Here is a 22,558-nt window from a genome sequence, read left to right as displayed (position 1 = left end):
ACAGATTATAAACAATGATAATTTTGTGCAGTTGAATAAATATTATAGTTTGTATAGTAATATGAATAGAAGGCAACTAAAGGATGCTATTGTAAGTAATATGATTCTAAGGAATAAAAGATTTGATAGCATACAAGGTAAGATCCTAGAAGATATTTACAACTAGTTACTGAATAGAAAAAGGAGAGTAGTAGAAGAAGAAACCAAGCTAATAGAGAGCGTGATTAATAAATTGTGTGAAGTGATCATAAGTGAATATTTGGATAGAACCTTGAAAGGCACTGGACCCCTTGTAGCAACAAATAAAGAGAAATTCTTCTAATAGGAGGAAATTATAAAGAGGTTAAGAGGGAAACATAAGAAGCCATAGTAAAGTTTATGACTTCTATGCCTAAGAAGAGTGTGCAACCAAAATCACCAAGCCTAGTGTATGTGGAGGCTAGTAATCCCATTGATGAAGAAGAATAATTTGAAGAGGCACAACAAACCATGTCACCTCTTCATATAGTTATGGGTACAAAATCCATGCAAGTGGACGCTACACACATAATAGTGGATGCTAAAGAGGATTCATTCTTTTTGTCTCATCCATTATCTGCAATATATTGTTTTTTGCATCTCTTGCTCTTCATCCTGATGATGGATCGCGTAGTGTGATTCGAAATGTTGATGGTAAAAATCTTAACACAATCGAATCCAGAAACATATCAGTACAATATAATGGATTGTGGAAATTTGTTCTCTTTAATTAAAGGATTCATTCTCTTAATATGGAAATAAAATTGTTGGCAATATCATTGCATATTCAAGTTTAGATGAAGAGGATGAGAAAGTACAAAGAAATAAAGAAGAAGAAAAGAAAAGGTTACAGGGAGAGGAAATGAAGAAACAAGAAGAAGAAAAGAAAAGGTTAGAAGAAGAGGAAAGGAAGAAACAAGAAGCAGATGAAAAGAGGAAAGAAGAAGAAAGGAAGATGAAACAAGATGAAGAGTTAGGAAAAGAGAAGAAAAAGAAAGCAGAAGAAGAGGAGGAAAAAAAATAAGTTGAGAAAGAAAAAGAAATATTATAAGAAGAGAGGAAAAAAGATGATGAAGAAATCAAGATAGAAAAGAGAAAATGAGACTAGAGGAAGAAAAGAAAAATGTAGAGCTGAAAGTACTTACACTTATTACAACAAAAACTCTGGTAACAGTAGTAGCAATAAAAATATCTAATGATAATGATAATTAGAAAGGATTGATGAGTTCTATTGGAAAATTTCTCCAAAACAACAAATCAGTTAAGTCTTTAGAGAAAACATTAACGAAAGTCTCTGATAGGATGCAAAAGATAGTTCCTATGACTATTACAAAGATAGAATTGCAAACTAAGGCAAAAGAATTGGTGAAATTTTTTGATGATGAATTCACAACCTTGTCTAAAATAGCTCCATTACAAGCACAAGCCAAGCATGATGCATGACTTTTTGATACATTATACATGAATGTGAGAAATGATCTGAAGAAATTAGATGAATGCATCAAGGGATTGAGGAAGACCATTGGTGAAGGTAAGAAGTTGTATGGATAGTGTGCACTATCATACAAGTACCAATCATATTTTGACAATAAAATCAAGGCTCAAATGAGTGAGCTTCATACACTCACCACCAAATTGTAGTTACTAGATGCCAATATTGAAGATATTGGAAATAAAGTGGAGAAGATTCACAATGTAATTAGTGGCATTGAGACTGATAAAGAAAAGACAATAAGAAGGTTCTCTACTCTTAGAGAAATTTTATCAACCAAAATCATCATTTTGTAGAGGCAATTCGAGTAGTGTCTTGCAGCTACGTCCTCATATGAAAAAATTTCCTATATTGACTTGGGTGTAGTTGAAGTGGCATCCTATGTACTTTGTGTACTCATTAGTATATTTGACATAATCAAGGAGAATTGGAAGAAAGATTTGGAGAGACTAAAAACTATTTTTGTAATATTTTTCCAGAATTGCAAGTTGATCAAGTGAGGCAACACAGTTTTGTATACGAATTTTTTACACCTTTTCCATTGATGTCAAAGGGGGAGAAGGATGTATGTAAGGAAAATTGTTCTATTTTTTAAAGGGAGAAGCATGCAATATTATATATGTATATGAATAAAATTATTATGTTTTGGAGGAATTTCTTTTGTATTTACCTTTGTTTTGCATGACATCATTTTGGGAATTAGCCAATTTTTATAAATGTCTCCATCAATGCCAAAGGGAGAGATTGTTGGAAATGTGGTTAGTTAGATGTCTAAAGTGTTGTCATTTATGGCAACATGTATTTCATTTATGTATTTTGAGTTAGAAAATTATCAAAGTGTTAGACAAATTGCACCAGTATAGATATAGATGCAATGTGTATGAAGGATAGAATTTGAGTTATCTCATCTGCAGTTGAGGATAGCTATATGACAGTGTCATGATGACATATGTGAGTGGGCAGACTTGTACAGATTGTATAGTGCAAGTTATAGTTGATTTACTAGTTCAGGTATTTAACATAGCAGAACATAGCATATCAAAGATATGAGTTGTACGACTTAAGGAATTATTTTGGTAGAAAAAAATTACTTAATCTTGGTAAGCTAATATCCTAAATTATATTTGGGAAAGCATGAAGGCTGAAAGAGAATATTTTATAATTAGTTAGGTACATATGAAGATCTTATCTTGTGCAGATAAGTGTGTGTGTTGTGCAAGCGATAAGTATTGATGTGAACTATTGTGATTATAGTATTTATGATGTGTGAGCTTTATATGATGTGAGATCTAAAGTTTAATCAAAGAAAGTGTAAGATACAATAGTAAGACAACATTGTATGTATATCTATTCTTGTGAAGGAACTTAATTGTATAAGTGGGCATTAGGGCAGTGGGCTCTTCTTACATAAATTATATTTGTTCTACCAACTCCTAATAGGGTTGAAGAAACTCCTAATAGGGTTGAAGCTTTTAACATGGCCTAGTCCTCTAACAAGGACTTGAGACACTATATGTTCTTCATAGACTCCTAACAAGGTCAATATCCTTAACAAGACTCTTTTGGTTAGTAGATCATATTGTGGGTATCATCCCCACTGTGAATTTCCCTTGGCCATAGTTTCCCTAGTTAACAAATAATGGTTTTATGAGTTCTCTTTGTGTATGGTTATATTTACTATTCAACATTCCTATTTTACTTACATATGCAAGTTATAGAGTAATTAACAATATTCAATTGTGGGAAAAAAAATTTAGTATATTGATTCACCCCCCTACTCCCATCTCTCAATATTATATATTTCTTACATTTTCATCAATTCATCCCAACATTATCATGATACATGATGTAAAATCCTTCTAAATGTGTAAAATTGGAGAAGTAGGAGACTATGAGATTAGAATGGATTATGGGAAGTTTTTTGTACAAGGAGTATCAAAGGAAGAGTTTAAACTCATTACTGAGAAAAGGTTAACTCTTGCACTAGATTTTCCCAAAAGTTTCAAGGTAGAATTGATTATGGTTATGTTTAGCAGAAATCACAACATGTAATTGTGGCTAGATACAAGACTGGTAAAGATTGCTAAAAATATTATGCATGCCATAATTATATACCCTATGTGCAACATAACACAGATAATGAGATGTTAAACCTGAGAGGTAATTGAATCAAATATCAGGGTAGCATGGAATGGAAGAGGGATGAAAATTACAATATGAAAATTACAATCATTGAAGATCCTTTTAATGAATTTTCTTTTCTAGTGATTTTGTACAAATTTTACTAGTTGAGCAAACTAAATAGAATGCCCTACATTGCAAGAACCAAAGCATGAAAGTTTGTTAAGAAGGATCATGAATATGATCTTGTTGAGTTATAGTGGACACAATTAGCTAAGAACTTGGTTTCCATTCACAAGGTCAATAATTCTATATGTTAGTTTGGGTAACTTATTGTATGCATATTCTTTTACATTCATATTTACTTTCCCACAATTGGAGATGTGGTATGGGAACAAGGAGAACTAGTAAAAAAGAAGGTAAACGATTGCATTTGGCAAATTGGTGAAAATTTTGAAAATGTAACGGATAGTTACTTTGAATAATTTTTAAAAAAAATAGATGAAGAAGAGGTCAAGGATCCCAAGGTTATTGGTTGAAAAATATTATGATGATGTATTTTTTCTAGTTTATGTTGATAAAACTTATGTTCAGGCAATGATTCCTTAGGTAGCATGGTTAAGGATATTTCCCTTTGAGATCAACATTGATGAAGTCACTACCACCATTACAAATTTTTTGGAAAGAAAGGTTAATCCTAAAGCCAATTATTTTGGAAAGTATGAGATCACTATTGAAGTAAATACTACTAAAATGAATAAGAAGAGAAAGAAAATGATTGAAGATTTGGAAATAAAATTGGGTGAAGGGCATAAAAAGGAAGGTGAAGCACATGAAAAGGAAGTACCCCTGCAAATAACTCAAGGTTAAAGTCTAGATAGAAGTAATATTTCTTAGAAATTTGTTCAACTCTCCCCTCAAGATTCATGACAAGGGCTTAACCACCTCATGTGTACTATATGTTGAGTGGTTGTATTGAGCATTGGCAGATTAGCTTTTTGATGCAAAGACAACCCCACTCTAACAAGTGGCAGCAAAGCTTGGTCACATGTTTGAATCCTTAGAGCCTCAAGTAACACTAAGGGGGATATTATTAGAAATTATTTTAGTGCTCCCCAAAGGATTTGTGACAAGGGCTTAATAGCCTCCTATGTACTATAAGTTGAGTAGTCTTATCAAGCATTGATAGATTAGTATTTTGGTGCAACAAAAACCCCACTCATAAGGTAGATCATCAGAAGTGATCAAAATTGTAGCCCTAATAGGAAAACTTTATTGCTACTAGTGAAGATTTATGCGTGCCATCCCCATCCCAATTTTACGTTCATCTTGGAGGGTTTTTGGGTAACCAAAATCTCTATGTTATGTCTTGATCATTTTTTTACATGTTTTATGGATGCGATTAGTTGTTAGATCTATTAAATCATAGCAGTAAATGTTTATGCAATTTATGATATTGTTGAGGTAAGGATTAGAGGTGGAGTTACCAAATTTGATATTTTTTTGAAAGGGTAAAAATTTTATAGATCCAGATTGACCCCCCCTCCCCCTTCAATATCAAAATTTCCCATTAGACTTCCAATATTGGTTGTATTTTCTTTTAAAAAATTCCTTTCTTTTTCATTCACACAGTCATAGATGTTGACATTTTGGCTTATATGTAACAAATAATGGTTGTCAAATAAAAATAGGAAATTTATCCATGCTCTCCCATGTCTGAAGATTGTTGCAATCATTGATTATAAAATGATTTCAAAGACTAGGATTGGGGGTCCAAATTTTGATAGAAAGAATGCCATTTTTATGTTTTGGGTTGGTCCAAATACAATGTACTATTGTTATGTTGATTTTTGTCATAAAGAAGGAATATAGGTTTCAAGTGTTATGATTCTCTTATTATTTGTTAATTAGAAATATTTTATATTATAATTGTATTGTTTTCAAGAAATTAAACGCAAGTGAAGAAGCATTTTGAATTGCTCAATTCAGATCTTGTCTCTTCTTGTGTTATCTTCAATTTTCTATGATTCAATAGCAATTATGTTGAGTTGGAGTTGTAGTTCATTTTGAATTATATCTCATTTCATAGTTTTCTTTTAATCAAATTGATTTAGTAATTTCTTGATGTGATATTAGAGGATTGAAGGGTTTCATTAGAAGATTGTGATAAGAATAGGATTTGAATTGTTTACTAATTTTTCCTCACAAACTATTGAAAGAAAGAAAAGTTAAAGTATCACTTTATCAATGTATAACCCAATAGATAATGCACTATTCATGTGTGTGTCTAAAAAAATAGGTAAACCTACATAATATCAAAGTCATTATTTAAAATCTCTTATTATTTTTGACATTATTGTGTAGATTTAAAAGTTTTAGATTAAGGAAAAAATAGGCTTTAAGGGGAGCCAAAATCCCTTACAACAAAAAAATATAACCATTAGGAAAACTAGGTTTTAAAAGGACCTAAAACCTAAAGTTCACAACCAAACATAAAAAAAAGCTAGGTTTTACAGGGACCTAGAACAAACAAATTAACCAATTAAAGTTCAAAACTATCTTTTACAAGGAGCTAAAACCTAAGGTTCACAACCAAACATAAAAATATAGGTTTTACAGGGACCTAAAACCAAAAAAGTAACCAAATAAAGTTCAAAACTGTGTTTTACAAGGACTTGGAACCTAGAGTAGATCTGAAAGTTAGCCTATGCTTGATTTAAAGATCTTTAGGGTGTGAAGAATTAGCTATCTTGAATTGATTTTTTTTGTCTCTAAGCTAGAAGAATTAAAGGAAAATGTCTTCTATAATGGAATATATTTTAAATATTATTGCAAAGGAAAATCATAGTAAATTCCAAGGTATACCCACCTAAATCTTGCAGAATTCAAAGGGAAGAAGACTAAGTGTCTTATCAGTTGGTCCTATTGGTTTGCATAGGAATACTTGTCAAGGCTTGTAGCTAACTCCTAGGTATTTCCAATATCCCTATAGGTAATTGAGGTCCTATTATATTAGGAGCTAACACAAGGTAAAAGTAAGGAGTTAATGGTTAATAAGCCATAAGAAAGGAAAATAGATAGTTAATACTGAGTCAAAAGTGAAGAAGAATCCCAAGAAAATTATAAATAAGTCCATTCCTAGCCCAAGGATCACTAGGTAGACAACTAGAACAACTACTATTGTAGAAGTAGTTAAGCATGTTGTCTCTTGATTTAACAATGATTTTAGCTACTAGGGAGCTAACTCCTATGTTGGATGCACTCTGACTAGAACCTGGGCCAACTATAAGGCTATACTCCTTCACTTTAGACTCTATAAAACCTAGGAGGGTAGGCATTTGATTCATTCATATAACCAGTGCAAAAATAAAGATATAAATCTAGATAAAGAAGCTTAACCCTTGAATATTCTTCACTCATGCAATAATAGAGGTATGAGATAGCTAATAACATGACCTATGCATTCGCAAGCTCAGTGGGGGTTTTCCTTTCATCTCTTCAACATAGAAGGGAAATATAATTTGATATTTGAATGATTTTAACATAACCTAGATATGAAAGAACAAGAATATCCAATCTCCAACTAAGATTAGTTCCTAATTCATTGGGAATTACATAAGATACAACATACATCAAGATAATTTGTGATCTATCTATTCACTTTATGAACAGGACATCATCTTTCACAATGCATCTCTTACTTATCAGAATCCTTCCATGAAATGTGCAATCTTGTCAAAATACATCAATCATTTACATGATTCTTTGAATCAATGGATAAACACATTAAGACATACAACCCTAAACAAGTTGCAACTAGGATCTATGTTCTTTGTCCACAAATCACCAAAAGATTGCAAACATTAGAGATAGGAAACAAGAATCAAAATGAAACTATTCAGATTTTCTTATTTGTATTAATTTCCTCGAGATAAATACATTTGAGATGCATGAAAATAGATCATAAAACATCAAATAGACTAGAAATTATCACTATGACTTCATTACTACTATTCATATAGATAGAAAATGCTAAGAAAAAGGTAAAAAAAATCTAAAGCCTTGCTCAATAGACTCAAACCAACCCTAATGAATAAAAAAGAAAGAGAATAAGTAGAATAATGAAGATGGGTTAGATCTGATCCTTTGTTGCCACTTGTCATCTTCAATTTTTATCTTCTATTGAAGGAAAACCTCTCCCCTTTCTCTTTGATTGAAACCCAAATCTGTTCTTCACCACTATTGCATCAAACTAGAAAATACCTCATCAAAATGATGAAACCACTCTTGGAGAAAGATCAAATCTACTACAAAATTTATAGCCAAAAAAGTCCCACTAGATGTATGGAGAGGTAAAATAACATTGCTAGAAAAAACATCACCAAGTTTGGCCCCTATCCAGATGGTGGATTCATAAGAAAATATCTCTAACTACCATCATTGTGTAACAAAAAACTAGAAGAAAAAATCAATTGGAGAAGACCTACTTGATCAAATCCCTAAATCTTTTTTTTTTTTTTTTTTTTTTTTTTTTTTAATGATGAAGACTTGTATGCATTTGAATTGCAAATCTAGAATCTACGCTTTGAGACCTTTCCAACAATATCTAATCATCTTATTTTTGATAAAGATTTGAACTATAAACCCCTTGTTGAAAACCAAGCAAACCAAAAAGAATGTGTAGAGCTCCCTTTAAAAAATTGACTCATTATAAAGTCAAAAAATTTATAATAAGAACAATTTCAATTCAAATAAAGGGCCCACTAAGAATTTAAAATTCCCTTTTAAATATCCCAGGTTTTGTGTTTAAATTTTGGGCTGTAGTCTTCAAATTTTTTAACCATGGAATATTTTCCCTCCAAATTTTCTATCTGGTCAAACAGTCAACCATGCAATGAGAAGTGTTAGCCTCCTATTGGCCACTCTATCCTCATCACCATCTCTATCATCTACTTCATTAACACCCCTAGGCTAACCTACCATGTCATCATCATGTACCACCTGTTGATTTGTTGACCCTTTGACTCACTTCACCACCTCATTTCACTCTATCTGGGCATCCTTTTCATGTGTCACAATTATGTTTCATTGTAATTATATCATCATGGCCTTACGAGATCATGAGATTTTACCATGTGGCATCTAGTGATGTCATCATCTCTACCTATGGACTACCATATTTCATCTTTTGATTTTCTAACACTAGAAAGTCATCTGCAAACTAGGCCCCATATTACCAACCTACTCATTGGGCACCTTGGGCGTGTGATGCCATGTGGTGGCACCATGCTTCCTCACAATTCTAACACATTGATTTGGAAAGAATGAAAAAGTGTGCCACATAGAACTATCCTATCTCAATCACCGATGTGATTCCCACTGCCACATGGCAGTATCATGCTTTCTTTCACTTCTACCTACTAATCTTAGCAAAAATGCATGAACATGACACATTTCCTCATATCTAGTTTGGGCTCCTTGGGATCTATTCCAAGTGGCATTTTCTGGCTCATTATCTGGTTGAGTCATCATTCCATGTCATCTTTAGTTAAACATATTTTAGTTCAAAATTTTCTTAATCTCCACATTAGTCTCACCCCACTTGGGCCCATACACAGGACTAACCTTGTGTCTCAAAGAAATTTTTTTGACACTTACAATGTATAGGTCTTTTTTAAAAAATATTTTCAAATCATAATAACTACTCTTTGTGGGACTAAACCCCTTAAGAAATTTTTTTTATAACACATTCTCTTATGCACCCATGATGGAAAGAATGAACTTTCCACATGTTTTCTTCTACAAAAAACAATATGAATACCACTCTGTGATGGTATGAATATTTCTAGTTGCATACATATTTTGCACTTGTTATGAATATTACCATACATATTTCATGAAACACATTAAAACCCACCATTGGTACAACTCCAACAATCTCCAAGTGTTGCATTCATGCCCTCACTTGATTTAGTCAACTCCTTTTGTATAGATCACATGATTGGTTATACAAAATACTAAGTGGGTATATAAAGAATTTGATCCATGGTTTTAGTCTGTTAATGGAGAGTTGGAAAAACCCATCTTATTTTATGTCTCATGAGTGAGTTGAGAATAAAATTCAATTATATAATGTAAAATAGCCTTTCAACTGAGTTACATCCCATTGATAAGGAAGAATAACACATTTGTCTTAAGAGAAAGGTTTCTTGAATTACTTCACATGAAAAACCTTCACTAGAATAATGGCTCTAGACAAGTATTAGTCTTAAAAGATGTCTTCCCTCTCCATGATGACCTTCATACATCAATGCTCAACACAACATCTCTCTATGATTTTCAGATCAAAATCAATGAAGTAATTTGTGGACAATTCATTTAGGATGTCACTAAATTACTATCCTCTACAAAATTTAAGATCCCTACATAGAAATTATATTTACAATGACATGATATCTACTTCCATCATGTCTCTTCAGACATTACAAGCATATTTTATGGTGATTAGTGAAGATTTGGAAAATCTCAAAATTAGAAACTTTACACTTAGTCATGGCATCCTACTCATAATTTTACAACAAATCCCATACATCTAGTTTTATTACTCATATTCAATCATGCATCTCCTCTAGTCACTAGTTAGAACCTTCATTCACTTGCCCTTTGTACACACCAATGGTCATCTTTGACTGAGGCATTTAGCTTGATCTACCAAAGAGGCCATTTCTATCTACTACTAGCAATGTTTTTCTATTTCATATTCTCCACACAACAAATTTTATAACCCATCTAACCAAGAAACCAATTGATTGAAAAATGACATACATCCTATGTGCTGAAAAATTCAAGTCATTATTATCAGATGAGAAAGGTCTTAAACCACATATTCATAGGAAAGGTTAGCACTGAAATAGACACCATTAAGGAAAAACTTTAAGAACATCCTTCATTCATTTGATGTGGGTCATTTTAACCCAACCATGTTGATTCCACATTTTATATGAAAGAAAACTTCATTCTAAATGGCTAGAAGAATTATGCCTTCAATTGCACTTCTCAAAAAAGAAATGATCCTTCATCTTTAATAATACAAAATATAACTAGAATTTGGAAGCCAGATGATAGCCTCAATATTATTGCATTCATTTGATGTGTGATCATTTTTTACAATGGGTGTTCCATTCTATATTTTTTAATATGTCATCATTTTACACACTTTGCTTATGAGTATGTTCTTCTGACTACAAACTCTTCAACCTGACAAATCCAATTATCCCCCAAAGTGGGTCTAGCTAAAATAATTGAAAAGATCTAATGATGTCCTTGGATAGGTTTGACTTTAAATTGATCATAGATCAATCAATCAAAACTCATTTTTCTAGCTATTCTGATAACTATCCATTTCATGTTAGGAGGTCTCAAGATTGGCCTAAAAAACTATTTAAATTAACTAGAGTCCAAAACTTAGAACATTTATTCTTGTTCCACCTAATCTCACCTTGTCAAATTTCATATCATGATGACCTATGGATTGAAATATATTATCCTCTTAAGTTGCCTCTTCAAAATACATCCTACAAACAACCCGTTAGAAACAAGAAAATGTGTGTTTGGTTTTGACTTCAAAAAATAGTCAAACACCCACTTGGGAAAGTGAAATTTGACACATTGGTCTAATTCTATGTAGAGGGTATGAATGTTCATTTTTTTTATGACAAATAACTAGGAAAATTTGGCAAGCATGCAAATTCAGCTTTTGGGAATTACAGAACTGCACAATTTTTGCATATGGAATGGACTTGGGAAAGTGTGCAGATGGATTTGTGAAAACTTAAAAACTAAAACACTCAAAATATTTTTATAATATATTAGTATAGTTTTTTTGGCTTCATTTATCATGGTTTCAAAATTATAACATCCTAAACAAGCCTCCTTACTAATCTACAAATCTTGACATCAATACAACCTTAGAAATTTTGTTTGGAATCACGTTTGAAAACTAGTCAAATGGATTCACCATAGGCTCCAATTTGGAACATAAAAATATAAAACCATTATAATTTAATGGAAAAATAATTTTCTCAATAAGATGAACTAGTTAAAAATTGTGATCATTCAAACAGGGCTAGTGGTAAATTGTCATCAAAGCTAACTAGGTAATTTTAAGTTTTTGCAAATGGAATCAGCTTGGGAAACTCATCAAGAAAATTTATTTGACCTTGAAATTTCAAAAATATAATTTAATTAATGACCAAAATTTATTATTATGACCATTTCTCCAAAAAACTCAATGGGTCATAAAATTTTCACTGTCAAACAGGGCTTCCCAAAATTATGTGCAAAGTGCAAAATCATGAAAGAGATAAATGACCAACTTTAAGGGACTCAAAAAACTATAATAAAAAATAAAATTTACTCAAAATATGAAACATAGACTCTATTTTAGGCATACTAAACACTTCCAAAGTGGTGAATCATGATACTTAATTGGGTGCAAGATATTTAAATGAAAACTAGCCTCCTAAACATGTTTTGACACTTGCAACTCTAGAGATTTTGACAAGTGCTTAAAGAAACACCTCACCAAATGATTCAAAACTTCAAAATAATAACCTTAGGTGGATTAGTATTCTAAATGAAGGTAAATAAGTACTTAGAATACATGATTTTACTTAAAAGAACCACTCAGTACATAGGCACTAAAAGAACTTATAAGGGTTCATTTTAGAAAAGTCCTTTAAATGGTACCCAAAATCAATTTGCAAATTTTGAGTCCCAAAAAATCCAAAGAAAGAAGTATCCAAGTCTACTAAGTAGTTCAAATATTATGAAAAAGAGAAAGATTGATGATGAGGCAGAGCCAAGAAATGTTGCTAAGAAGCCAAGGAGAAGGCTTGTGATTGAAAAATATGATGATGATGAGGGGGGAAGGACCCGATATGAAGATACTAGCTAGTTTAGAGTGGAAGTGAAAAATAAACTCCAAAAAATAGATGAGTTATGTGAAAATAGAAGGGGAAGTGAAGGATTGTCTTGTTTTCATTTCATTATGTTTGAGAAATTGAGTAAAGAAGACAAGAACAAAGTTGAGAAAGCATTATTAGATATGATGGAAAACTTCAAATTAAAGTTAGGGAGTATGATACCCAATGAGATCTATGAGAAAATAGATTGAAAATAGAAGTTTTTATTAACAATAAAAAGAAAAATAAGAGAAGGCACACTTTCCCATGTGATGCTTGAATTAAACAAGAATTAAACTTCAGAAGCTGTGAAATAGTTCAACAATAGATTTGTTCCCATGAGGAGGGCTTTCCTAATCTTAAAGGATAAAGTGAAAAATGTTGTAGAGAAAAGAAAAATAACGTGGAAGAATATACATAGATTGATGTTTGATGATGAACAAAATGATAAGATGGGTAAAGATGAATAAGAACATATAGAACTTGACAACATTGAAGATATATAATGTTGATTTTCTGGAATAGATTGTGTAGAGATTTTTCATCAACGTTTTGAATCACACTAGGTGATCCATCATCAGGAAGAGAGAGCAAGAGATGTCAAATTGATGTCAATTTGACATCTCTTGCTCTCTCTTCCTGATGATGGATCACGTAGTGTGATTCAAAACGTTGATGAAAAATCTCTACACAATCTATTCCAGAAAATCAACATTATAAATCATGGATTGTGGAAATCTGATTGCATTAACATTGAAGATATTGATGATGGTGAAAATTACCTTGTTGATACATTTAACACTTTGGTACAACTAAGTGGATAGTAGACTAAAAATGAGGAAATTAACTTTGAACCTAAAATTATCCCAAATAAGAATGTGTTAAGTGAGGGTACAATTACAACTAAGCCAAGGAAGGAAAGTGAAAATGCTACACAAACCAAGTCTATGTAATTGCTAGCTCATGAGAAATTGATGGACCCATATACTATGATCATAAAAATAAAAGAATATCCCAAGATTGATGTACAAGAGTTCATACAATAGGGAGAATATACACCTATTTTACCAAATGTTCCCATATTTACAATTAGTCAAGAATAAGGTAAAGATGAAAGTAATAGTCAGTACGAGAAACAAATATGTTGACTAATAAAGAATTTAGTCCATGTGACTCTAAAAGGAAGGATGATGCAAAAGGAAAGATGATACAACTAGGAGAAATATGGACATTGATGGAGTGAAAGGAGAGAAGAGAAAAAATATTCAAGAAGATAAGACTGTTATAGGTTCAAGATAAAATTCCCTAGAACCTTAGTTAGAGGGAGATAAGGGGTAGAAAGGTTGATTTTATTAGATAAAATCCAAATAATTATGATATATAAGAAGACAAATTTGTCTAACATAGAGAAAGGTAAAGAAGAGAAGACATCAAAAGATGATTCAAAGAAAGATTGCATGACACAATAGTCATAGATGCCAAGTTTAGAGGTTCTAATAAAAACCTTACAACTAACTTTTCTAGGCTCCAACAAAATAGACTCCAAGGGCAAGAAATTGTAAAAGAAGGTGAAACACCCACCGTAAGAAATAAGAGGTAAACAAGTCAATTTTTATGAAGAAATTGTCATTCTTGATTGAGATAAATCTAACTTTAATGAGGAGTAGATGGTAACATTAAGTGAACTATTTTCAAGGAAGACTAAGCAAGCTGAGATGAGAAGACAAAAATAAAATGAAAAAAGTATTATATGGTATCAAAGACATTTTTATTGATACTAGTGTTGTTGATGATTTGGATGAAAAAAGCTCCAATTATTGATCAGTTGGTCAAAATTGTACATAAAGTAAATGACCCTGATATAGATATTTAGGAAAAGTTGATGCAAAGACCATAGATGAAGTATGACAATAGATTAATGGAGAAAGTATATAGTAAGATAACAATAAAGAAAGTTGAGATGTCCACTCTCAACATTGAGCTAGAGCTATTAGTCACAACTACAAATGCATTTTTTGCAAAGTTGTATGGTGATATTGTTTGAAATGTGGAATAGACTAGGTGAATGAGAGTGGAGGCAGGGGGGAGGTGAATTAGGAAATAATAAAAAAATTTCTTTAACTCACCAATTAAACCTTTATAATCTAATCTAATCTAATTGCATGCATGAACGATTGAAAGAAATAAAATACTCACAATACTTGACACAATATTTGGTAACCTAGAAACCTTCCAAATAGAAACTAAAACTAGGCTAGGGATGATACCCATAAGATTTAGTACTATAGTATAAAGCTATCTTGTTAAAGCTTATAATTGATCACTTTTGGTGATCTACCCTATTAGGAGTATTAAGGACTATTAGGCCCACCTTGTGAAAGGATTTACACAATACAATGAAGTATGCACTCGATTAGGAGATTTTGCATAAGATTGTTAAGTCCACCTTGTTAGAGGATTTGACTAATGCACATATTAGAACAAACCAGTAGTAGATATCTAATCTAAAACTCAGTTTGTTGGATTTGATTCCTTTGATGTAAATTGATCACTTTGTTGTGATAGATAAGATTCTCCTTTTCTTTATACTTCTTGTATCCTTTGTCTTCTAGTTTGTATTCATTATGCTTCTTACTTGTTACACATTCTTATTTGGATCACACAATATATATTACATATATACCAATCTAAATAATTACCTTCTAGAGTCAGCTAAAACATCATATTCAACAATCTTCACCAAATTAACTCACTACTGAAACTTGGGTTTTGAAGACCACTTGGGTGATATTCTGACACTCAGCAAGCTTTGGCACTTAGTTCACACTAGTGCATGGTCCACATTGATCTTTTGGGAGTAGGCATGAACTTAGCTAGCATTGATGACTCAACAAATATTGGATAACTCAGTTAACACTAAAGGGCTTGGTTGACAATACAACTCGGTCAACACTACCTTTCTCTACTTGGTTAACACGACTAGCTCAGTCAAAATTTATAGCCCAGTTAACACTACTTCCTAGTTGGTTTACACTATGAAGCTCGATTTACAGTACTTTCTCCTTTTGAAGCTCAGTAGAAATGTAACCAACCAAATGCTTAAGTGTTTAGGAATTAATTGAATAATTATTTGACCATAAGGTCAAAAATCTCCCCCTTTTTCATTAGTGACAAAAAAAATTATCATACAAAAATTATGAATGCTTCAAAAAATATAAGTCAAAACTTTCCCATCAATGTGCTTGGGTCTGTAACTTAGTTTGGACTATTGTGCTGATACTAACTCTATTTTTGGTTTTTCAAAAATATTTTTGTAGTTTTGTTGTACATATATATTCCTTCTTTGTGTATGTTTCCCCCTTTGTGTTCTCTCTTGCATATATACATTTTCTTTTTGTATGATATAACTATTTCCCCTCTTTTGACACAAATGCCAAAAATGCATATTTAGAAGGTAACACCAAAATCTGAAAGGAAATCATTATGTATTCTCCAAAATTATGGATATTGTTTTGTCCCAATTATCTTACAAAACTTTGGAAGTATGCAAAGCTATTTGCACTTCAGCTAATAATTCCATCATATGATCAACAATTGACAATGTATTGTCATGGATTAATGTTTCAACATGAGCAACATATTTCTACATTATATCCATGTTGGGAATTATCAAACTCTAAATATCTACCAATGTAGCTCAGATTCTAGCTTCTGTTCTCAATAATTCTTCTTGCAAGTCTATTAGGTACCTGATCTTTACAAAATGGGTTGAGCTAGTGCTAGGGTCAAGTGACAATTGATGTGCACTTTCCTTTAGATCATTATCTATCTTACATGACTTGTCTTTTATTTCTTGGGTGAAATTTGCAATATTACTTTCTTTACAAATAAGGAAAATACATTATTTACAAAAATTTGAAAGGAAATAAGAATAGTGGAAAATTCCACTTGATCAATGGAAATATTTTGTGCCATCTTATCCAAAAATTTGTTATCAAACTTTCTTTCTTCCCTCTACAATAGTTTTTCTTGGCCACTTAGATCTTCATTAAACTTGTGAACTATGTCAACAAGTTGGTCCAATACAAGTTTATTTTCATCAATTTGAATACTAAGTGCATCAACAAATATATCTTTTATGTCTTCTAGCACTTGATTCCTCTTCTTCCTTTTTGCACTCAGCTTCTATTGTTTTTCCCTTTTCTTACAAAGATGTCCAAGGGTGTCCATCTAATCTAGAGTGAGATTGGAAAGATCCCAATTTGGAATAACTATATCCTCATCCAAGTCAATTTCATCAATGGAGGCTTCTACCTCTTTACCCTTTTCCTTTGGAATAGAAGAATGAATCATTTCCTTTCCTTTACTCAAATCCTTAGTGCTTGGTTGAGACTTAACATCAACTATCATTGCACTTATTATTGAAACACTAGTAGCAAAATCAATATTACTAATTGGAGAAATAGAAAAAATGGTAGGAGTGTTTACAATAACTTGCTATGACTAAATCTAGCTTGTTGCTATGAAGAGTGGAGCCTTCTTCTTGGTAGATAAGTGGTAGTAACAACACTCATTATTGCACTTGGTAAAATAGCTCCAATAGTCAATTAAGTGCTCGATGAAACTATTTTTACCTCAATTGTCTGTGACTTGATTATAGTCTACTTTGAGCTAGATGGAACTAAGGCTTTTCTCAAAGAATTAGGTAGGGAGGCCATTACCTCTGCTTCAATCTTTGCATGATCTGAATCTTGGATTTTTTGTATCTAAGGAAGATCCTCACTTACTCTTTAATCATCCTCATCATCTTTCTAATAATTAACATCATCTACTTCTATAATTTTTTTAGTGGGCTTTACAACATGCAATCCAAATTTATTCTTCCATGCAGTTGTATTAGATTATATAATAGATTCAATATATTTTGACAAAAATCAATAATGCATTGAACTTAGGAGTTAGCTTTTCTTCATACTTGGTTAATGCTTCCTTCACTTCCTTTTTTGAAAGATCTAGCATAACCTTCCTCAAGGTTTTTTCCCTAATATTCTTGACAACTACTATAGCATTGTCCCATTGAGGTGCCACTACCTTGAGTATGATATCTAGAACTTGACTCTTTAATTCACTCAAAGATTACTTCCATTTAGCCATTTTTTCCACTAAGGCTTCTTCAATCTATTTTTTCACTTCCTTACTCCTAGTTTCATACTTAAGGGATTTGAGTATGACATACTGTAGGTGGACTTTCAGTATACCATTTTTGAACTTTAAAATTTGCCTCCCATGGAAATAAATTCCCTTAAGGTGTTCCCCAATTTTACTAATGTGTTCTCAGGAAGTTGAATTGATTTGAAAGATCCAAAATGCAAATTTCCAACTTTGATCACTTTAGGATTAGATTGGGATTTGTAAAAAAATGGTCTGGCTAAATATGATAAGGACACTCTAGTAGATGGGAGAAGGTAGAAGCCATGGTGCTCAAAAAAAGAGCCATGAATGTTAGGAAGCACTATAAAGATCTTGAAGACAATGTTTAAGTCATCAAAGCTGGTCTATTTGATGTTGGAGCCATCATTTGTTGTTGGCACACAACTCATTTCACATCCAAATAAGGCTGATAAAGGTGGAGAAGATGCAATATTTTTTAGTAGCTATAATGGGGGCATTCTTGCCATTGCTGATGGTGTTTCTAGTTGGGTTGATGAAAATGTAGATCCAACTATTTTTCCAAAGGAACTAATGCCTAACATATCATATAGCCTTGATGACAAGGTGAATGGTGATCCCCAATCTCTACTGCAAAAGGCACATGGAAAAGCCTGCTCGACTGGTTCAGCTACAGTAATTGTTGCAATGTTGGAAAAACATGAGACACTTAAAATTGAAAATGTTGGAGATTGTGGACTCTAGATCTTTTGAAAAGGCCACATAATATTTGTTACATCTCCACAAGAACATTACTTTGATTGCCCTTTCTAGTCAAGCTCTGAGATTGTTGGCCAAACATATAAAGATGCAATGGTGTACAACACTGATATAATGGAGGGCGACATTGTTATCCTGGGATCAGATGGGCTTTTTGATAATTTTTTGACCATGAAATAGAGAGTGTGGTTAGTAGGTATCAAGGTTCTGATGCAGAATTTATTTAAAAAGTAGCACATGCATTAGCAGATCTTGCAAGCACACATGCAAGAGAATTTCTAAACATGGTGGTTACAGTTATTTTACATTTATTTGGACAAAAGCTAATAGCTTACAAGGAGGACTGATACATTTGAGAGAATTTGAGATGAGTTTCTCTGTAATCAGCAAAAGCTTTTGAATCAAATGAGCATACAAGGGCTATCATGCAGGCTTTCACTGACAAGTTTCATTACAATGCTAAAAGAGCATAGCCTATTTAATCAGGAATTAAGGTAGTATGACTGATATTTAAAGTGAAACTAGTTGACATTGATACTTTTCATTGGATCATGTTGGTGATGTAGATGTCATCGTCAATGATCCTGACTACAAGTTTTAATTTCCAACCCCTGAGGATAGACTAAGTGCTCCTGTCATTAGATTCTAGGCTCGAGGCAGTTCAATCAACCACAAATTTCAACTTTTTACCCTTAAGCATTATAGAGATTATAAATTTTCATGGTCTTATAGATGTTCTAATTGAGATGCTAAATTCTTTGGATCCAAAATCAAAAGAGGGTCTCAAGCAGAAAGTAATTGTAGATCTTGTGGAACAGTGCCATTCTTACAAACAGCAAGTGGCGCAACTTGTGAATATAACAATAGATGAAGAACTTTGTGGTCAAGGTCTAGCTTTGAATGATGATATTGAGTGTATTCTTTCTAAGCACCCTGCAAATGAATTAAGCCTCAAATTCATCTGACACTGCCCATAATCCTAGAGATATAAGTTGATCGACAGTGGAAGCTTGCAGGACCACGAGAGTCATGGATCCCATTCAGCATAAAGGTGAACTCTAGATTAAATCACAAAAATTAACTCACGATTATTTTGACAGAAATTCAATACAATCAAATTCCAACCTCCATAATGAGGGATTGGGGGTCCCTTAAATAGAATCCAAGAATTGATCAACGATCAAGATCAATTTGAATGGACAGTTAAGATTAGAGAGAAGATTCAATTAAAATGAAAACTTCCTTGTGCAAGTGAAGTTGATTGATTCAAATCTAAGTGTGATGAGTACTTAACTGAGCTTTTCATGAGTGTGAGAACAAGTTAACTAGATTAATTCCAATGTCAAGAGACAGTTCACTCAGAGTTTCCATTTTGGAACTAAAGAGAAGATTTTGAAGATATTATTTAATTTATTAAAGTGAGATATGACCTCATAAATGCCTTTTCCATTTAATTGAATAATCTCATTCAATTAATTAAAGTGAGCATAAATATTAAATTAAATATTTTAAATTCCTTAGTACATTAGCCCTAGGATATAATTTAATTTAATTAAAGTATAAACACTTCAAATTAAAATAAATCTTAATCAATAGGTTTAATGTGTCTAATTTGAGTCAATACTTTAGGAATTAAATAAGTAGCCTAATTAATGAAGATTGGGGTTTTCTGCATTTGACAATTAAGTCAAGTAGCGAAAATCAAAATAAGAATTGTCTAGTAAAATAGGACTTAGGAGTTTCTCAAAATAGACTAGAATTGGTTAACATGGAAATGAGCCAATTTTGGGGTATTGCATTTTGCCCCTCTTTGAATGAATGTGCAAGTAGCATGTTCAATTCAAAGAAAATCAAAAAGCATGATGCAAAGATGAAGAAATGAGATTGGTTTTGAAATTGATGATACAGAGACAAATTGATAAGCTTTTAAAGACTATCTCCAGAATGGAGCTTAAACTTAAGGGATCCAAATAGAACACCTAGATACCTAAATTAACAAGCTTTTAAAGATGATCTCCAGAATGGAGCTTAACCTTAAGGGATCCAAGCCAAACACTTAGATACCTAAATTGAATAAGCTTTTAAAGATCATCTCTAGAACAAAGCTTAACCATAATGGATCCAAGTAGAACACTTAGATACCTAAACTGAATAAGCTTTTAAAGATCATCTCCAAAATGGAGCTTAACCTTAAGGGATCCAAGCAGAACACTTAGATACCTGAATTGAAAAAGCTTTTAAAGATCATCTCCAGAATAGAGCTTGACCTTAAGGGATCCAAGCAGAATGCTTACATATCTGAATTGAATAAGATAACAAGATCCAATCATGAGTCATAGAATCATCCTTAGAATCAGGCTTGATCCTTAGGATTCAGGGTTCAGACTGTCCCAATGCCTGTCCACCAAACTCTAATAAAGATTGTTCTAAGTTGTGATCAGCTAATGAAAAGATAGAATAGATGACAAAGATGATAGATAAAAGGGAACAATATGCCTTGAGTGATGAAATGCCCTAAGTGATAAGGACATAAGATGGGAACAAGATACCCCAAGCAATGAAGATTTAGATTAATTTTGAACTTTAGAATCAATGATGTAATCATCCTACCCCCTTGAGAGTGAAATCAAAAGATGAGACACCAAAAATATGATGTAAAGTAGTATGTTGAGAGATATAGAAGAAATGTGAGAGTCAATAGAATATAGAAGAGATTAGAACAATCAAAAGAAAATTTAGAGTCAATTCGGTGTAAGTTCGAGGTCTAGAAGACTAAGTTTGAACAAAAGTTACTAGATTTGATCGTAGTTGACTTTTCTAGATTGGTGATGAAATGTGAAAAAATTTTGAGTTGAAAAGATTCCAAGATTCACAAAGTATCAGCAAAAATTTGGACTACACAAGTGTTTGATCGCGTTGGTCCCAAAATTTGAAAATGCATTTTATAGCTGTTTAGGTGTGTCAGATTTCGAATTTGATCTTGAAAATGGATTTAGAATGGTCAAATTAGCCAAGGGGCAATTTTTTATCAAATTGGAGCACTTTTAAAAAATAGGTCAAAACCTATATAAGGGCCCAAAGGGTCATTTTCAAATTATTTGTGCATTTTTTCTTTAGTGCAGAAGAGAGCTCTAAGAGGAAGATGGTAGTTCTAGTGCACATACACTATTTCAAGCACTCTTAATGACATAGTCGATAAGTGGATTATGGACCTCTTGTGAGTAGTTGACAATCGCTCTTTGCATTTAATTTTTGAGATGTTTTTAGTGCATCTTTAGCATGTTTTAGGGTAGGTTACTCGGTTATCATGCGGGGGTTTCTTTCCTTACACGAAGCTAGTCTTTCTTCGTGCAAAGATCCACCAGCGTGGTGTTTCTTTGCATGCATCGATGGGGAATCTTGCCTAAGAGATACCCACCTCTTGCATGAGATGTGTGGGATTTTGGGTGCATCTCACTCATAGTCTTGCCACTCCTTGTGTGAGGACTTATTTTCTTGCACGACGATGCAAGATCTTGTGGAAGAAAGTGTGCTTATGCATGAAATTCTAGCATGTAGAAATAAACTAAAAATTTCATTTTGTGATGTTTCATTTTAATTTTCTTTCATTTTGTCATTGTTTTGAGTTATCAAGTGAGTACTAACTATTTATGTGTTGTGTTTACTTGTGTGTGTAGGTTGTCTTTGATGACATTGCATTCAAGTCTCATTATCCACCTTATGGAGCTCTATTACGAAGTCTTGATGATGTAGACATGGCCCATATTGATAGATTAGGATTAGCATATCTATGTGGATCCCAGTAGTGCTCATGAATCATGGCTTTTTGACAACACTAGTGGAGCGTTTCCATTTGGAAATGAACACCTTTCACCTTCCATAGGGGGAGATGAGGATTACAATAGAGGACATCTATTAGATACTGCACATACCCTTCCATGGGTCAAGAGTAGTTTATGACATAGTACCCTGAGCAAGCATAGAGTCATTAAGGGCCATCTTTTAGCAAGAGTTGGCGATAGGGCGAGCCATCACC

The 22,558-nt window shown here is 32.6% G+C and overlaps 1 pseudogene; it reads left to right on the top strand.

Annotated features, from left to right (window-relative positions):
- Nucleotides 1-18,126: 18,126 nt before the first annotated feature.
- LOC149536893 (putative protein phosphatase 2C 1 pseudogene) lies at nucleotides 18,127-18,869 on the top strand (annotated as a pseudogene).
- The last annotated feature ends 3,689 nt before the right edge of the window (nucleotides 18,870-22,558 follow it).

Source organism: Cupressus sempervirens, chromosome 10, assembly GCF_028749045.1.
Source record: "Cupressus sempervirens isolate cs-2001-9-10 chromosome 10, ASM2874904v1, whole genome shotgun sequence".
NCBI classification, from domain to species: domain Eukaryota; kingdom Viridiplantae; phylum Streptophyta; class Pinopsida; order Cupressales; family Cupressaceae; genus Cupressus; species Cupressus sempervirens.
This window is presented reverse-complemented; position numbering and strand designations above follow the sequence as displayed.